Genomic DNA, 5322 nt, shown 5'->3' with positions numbered 1-5322 from the left:
GTGGTTAGAGCATCCGCCTCGGATGCGGGAGATCGTGGGTTCGATCCCCGGCCGAGTCATACCAAAGACTTATAAAAATGGTACTAACAGCTGCTTCGCTTGGCGTTCAGCATTAAGAGGTTAGTGTTAGGACTGGTCGGCTTGGTGTCAGGATAATGTGACTGGGTGGGACATCATGCTACTTGTCCGCGGCATAATGCCCCAGTGCTAGACAGCACTATGAACTGCCACTCTGCAGACATCGTAGCGATATGACTGAAAAAATTGTTCAAGCTACGTTAAAAATAATATTCACTCACTTACTCACTCAACGGTTCTCAGCCCACTCGTATAGTTTCATTATTTATCAGTTATGACCGACCAAAGCCGTATCACCCATTCGTGAGACTGCTCAAGAGTGAAAGCACTCTGAGACCACGCTTCTAGATTCAACAATAATTTGTTAGTGAAAATATAAGATGTGTCGACGACGAATTCGCATGTTTTACTAGCAACACTTCAATGGCTCCGAAAAAATATTTGCCTGGGTTCATCTGTAGAGGATGTATTTATTTATTTCATTTATTTAGGACTAAGTAGCTGTTTTATAATTACTGTAAATTAATGTAATGACACTTTGGGAGAGACTCTTAAGGTCGCTACTAAAGGTAAATAATGCACGACAAAAGTGAGATTAACTGCACATAAATTTAATTATTTTATGATATGCCGTGAATGACTGGATCTTCCAAGCGAATACTTGTGATCATTCAATCTTACAATCTGATACTTACATAGCCGTGTGATTAAAATGGTAGTTTCCCGCAACAGACGAACCGAGATCAAATTCGACAAGGCGAAATTTATTTATTTATTTCTAAATGTGCAATTTTATTTTGAATTGGAAATTAGAATTATGTAAATTTTTTGTTCTGAGTCAATGATCACAAAACACGAGAATGTAAACCATAGACATTGCGCGGAATCAAATAAGAAATATGCTACTTCCATTGGTTATACACTACATCTTGCTAACAAATACATCTGAAAATAAAATAAAACGAAAATTTGCTTGCTACGAGTGAATAACGAATATATTTCACCTCGGGGTTAAAAACTGAAGTATTTTCACTAACTATATGAAATATATCCGCTATGTGGTTTCAAAGCAAACATCTTTTATATATTTGAATTATCTCCTGTTGTTTCGTTCTATTCATGAGCCTCTTATCCCACACGTTTCGATATAATCGCTGGTGTTTGAACAGCCGCGCGTTCTGTTGTTCGATAAGCCATAGATGCAATGTTTCTAGTTCTCCACGTTCTTCATTGAACAACTTTTACGTTCAAATCCTAGGCGATATTTTTATTTATTTAGTCAGTATAAATGAAAATAGAAGCTCAGAAAAGAAGTAAATTAACATTTGCCTCAAGGATTGCGAATATCTGTAGACTATATTGTGTAGTGGACATCATCGCCATGTATGGATGCACGCACGCACGCACATACGCACGCACGCACGTACGTACGTACGTACGTACGTACGTACGTACGTATGTATGTATGTATGTATGTATGTATGTATGTATGTATGTATGTATGTATGTAGTCAGATAAAGTCTTTAACAAGCGAACGTTGTTATAATTCGTCTAACGCATGGCATTCATTCCTGTCTCATTTTCATTATACATTCCGGCTTATAAAAAACTTGTTGCAATTACAAAGCTTTCGAAAAACCTTGCATTTAGTTTAATTGATTTATTTTGTGTTTCATAAGTCTGATACAATACAAAGGCTGACTTGTATTGGTCTTTAAACACAATGTAGAGCACTATATATACAAAGATATCTTTTGTTTATAGAAATTGAAGTGTGACAGATCTGGTATTGAAATAAAAGACACAATAAGAAGGACGACTAGTTCGATTATTTATCTTGACACTATTGGTGTCTTGACTCTGTGTAATTCGATTATTATCTTGACACTATTGGTGTTTTGAATCTGTGTAGTGCAATTATTTATCTTGATACTATTGGTGTCTTGAATCTGTGTAGAATAATGCACACTGCTGTTGTATGGTTATACCGTTCTTATCGGCAATGTGTCGTGATAATTGATGCTTCGTGCGTCCACAGCAATAATAAATCGACCATTAATGATCTAATTGTTTTTAAAGAACTAATGCTGATGTTTTGTAAGATTCTTAACTTAAAATACATTGAATCATGAACATTCGTCTTAAATGTAATTGATCCTAAAAAGGAAAGTTTGTTATTATCTTGCCAATATCGATCTGAATAAAGTAGCTTGAAGGCTCCTAAATTCTCTGATTGATATATGCATTAAAGCATTTACGTGTGCAGTACAGTTTTAATAAGATCTGACATTTTATCTTCCTTTCGAGCTAATTATTTTTACATGGGACATAATTATGGTAAGATGACAGTTGTTAGCATTTCGATTCCGTCATGTAGCTGCTATTCAATTAACATGACAACCGAGACATCACAGTCGATTTTCAGCATCATAATAATTTCCGTATTTTTAAAATACTTGATGCGTTACCCAATACTGTCACTTTCAAGATATTCACAATGAAATGACGACTTACAAAATACACACACACACGCCAAAAATGGCCGTGTTTAACACCGTATGACACTTAAATCAATAGTACATGGAAATAAATTAGAAAGTGCACTGGTTTATACATAACTTTCTATCAAACATTTTCATTTTCAATTTTGAAAGTCTATCATCATGAATTTAATTAATTAATAAAATATTTTCTAACTTCTCATAAAAAATATAAGCACTTTCTATGTTTCGTTTACATCCATTGCTTATTGCACCATCAAATAGTATTTACCCCGAAGATATGCCTGTAAGCACACTATAGTAATATACTACAATCTTGTCAATAAACAAAGTACAGTGTCAAACTACAATCATGTCAATAAACATTATCAAATTACACAATGCAATCTTATCAATAAATATGGTACAGTGAAATACAACAGTCTTGTGCATAAACATTGTAGGGTGATATACTAGTCATGTCAGTAAACACGTTACTGTGACATTTTACAATTTTGTCAATAAATATTTTACAGTGACGTACTACAATCTTGTCAAAAATAGGGTACAGTGACATTTTGTTGTTTTTGTTGTTCGTCTTTCGAGTTCGAAGACGACCGTGATATTACTAACTGTTTTGGTTTGTGTGAATATACGAACGGCTGATTAAGCCGATTTGTGATCTAAACCGTCTGTGGGCTTGGGTGTGCTTAATTACCTGAGGACATGCTGAAGGTCTCGGATTTCCGCCGTTCGTGCTTGTGCAGTATCTTTGCAATTCTCTTCCGTTCATTGTCTATAGCTCCGATATGGCTGAGACTAAGCCGCTTGTGCGATCTACTCAAGACTCAGGGTCAATGTCGAAGTATTTCAGGGATTACTTGAGAAATCTTCGAAGAGCTTACTCTACTACCCTGAGATTGCTTTTCTTCCTTCGTCTCGAGGAAGGTCTTTGGCAGTCGTTGCTTGGCCATCCTCGTGACGTGTCCTTACCATCTCAACTGTGATTTCTTAAGACGAAAGAAGATGCTTTGAATGCATACCCATGTGAGAACCTCAGTAACTTGCACCCTGTATTGCCAGCTTTACATCATCAGTTTCCTGAGGCGGCCCAGGTAAAAATAATTCACTGTTTTGTCATGGCGTCTGTACACCGTCCATGTCTTTCAAGCACACAGTAGGGTACGGAACACAATGGTTATGTTGAATTTACGTTTTGTTTGTAGACTTATCCCTTTGCGTTCCATACATTTGCATGTAGTCTGTCAAAAGCCACATTTGCTTTAGTAATTCTGACACTGGTTTTATCATCGATGTTGACAGTGTGTTGCCGAGATAGGTGAACTCATCCACTGCCACGAGGGTTTGGCCATTTACTATGATGGTAGGCTCTAATGAAGGCTTTCTTGTGGCAGGTTGGTGAATCACCTCTGTCTTCGTACTATATTGCTCGTGAGAGGACATTGCGACAGTCTTAGCATAAATGGTTCAAACTATGTTGCATGATAGATTCAGACTTGACATTCATGGAATAATCGACAGCAAATAGAAGGTCACTAACAGTCACTTCCTGCAGATTCATCTCCACCTGTAGCCTCCTGCGATTGTAAAGCTTGCCATCGTTCCGGTATATAATATCGATCACACTGTCATGGTCACGGAAGGGATTAGCAGGTACGGCAGAGAGCACCATACTGAACAGAGGTAGGGCCAACACACAGGCCGGCTTGACGTCAGTGGTATAGGGAATGGTTTAAATGACAGCAAGAGTGAGCAAGTCATATTTTATTCAGTGGTCTGTACAGTTCATCGACAGTGCATTTTTCACATTCTCCTGTTTCAATTTGGCACTTTAAGCCTCTTGCGCGCTTTTTTGCATTGTTGTCGTCTGCTTGGCTGAATCCGGATATTGAGTTTGAACATTTCGAGCCTGTGATCATTTCAGCATTCTGCAATTCTCATGGTCGTTGTTATTGGGATATGCTGCATGTCTCTGCTCCTAACGATAATGGATGCATCTAGATCCCAGTGCCAGCAGTGTGAATGCATCGAAGACGTCTTGTTGAAATTTGGCAGGCGGAAGACTGTCTAGGTAATTAGATGTTCGTATTCAGCGCATTTCCTCAGAAGAAGGTGTCCATTGTTGTTGCATTTGCCAACACCTTTTTTGCCAGTGACATCTGACAATGTCTGGTGATCTGTCCCAACAACAGCACTGAAGTCACGAAGGATGATAAGATCGTCTGCCCTTGGTAAGACTGCGTTAAGATACTCAATATCTTCATAAAATATATCCTTGATCTCATCTGGGATGATCATGATCGGTACATAGGCGCTGATGTTTGTTGCATATCTTTATCCTGACAGTGGGAGTTTCATTTACATTAGTCTGCCATTCACTTCCTTTGGAAGATTTGTGAGCTTGCTAAATAGCTGTGATTTGATGACAAACCCAACACCAGCTTCACGACGTTCTTCTTCATTTCGTCCACTCCAGAAGAAGGTGTGGTCAGCTTCTACGTCGATCAGTTGTCCATCAGCACTCGCCTAAGGAAGCATCGGGGGTGGAGGTGTGGATGGGGTGTGGGTCGGAGAGTAGTGTTATGACTTGCACGCGTGTTGGATTTCAGTGAGGTAAAGTTGCACAGATTCGCCCACGATCTCTCGTCCATGCCTGTCTCAGACAAGTTGTACGACGTTGTCAGGGCGTCTGGAGACAGGTTCGGATGCAGTGGATGGTCATCGGTTTCTACTGCACCTAAA

Source organism: Sinohyriopsis cumingii, chromosome 5 (genome assembly GCF_028554795.1).
Source record: "Sinohyriopsis cumingii isolate HCF-2022 chromosome 5, ASM2855479v2, whole genome shotgun sequence".
Lineage (NCBI taxonomy): Eukaryota > Metazoa > Mollusca > Bivalvia > Unionida > Unionidae > Sinohyriopsis > Sinohyriopsis cumingii.
The sequence above is the reverse complement of the archived record's forward strand: the minus strand, read 5'-3'. Positions refer to the sequence as shown.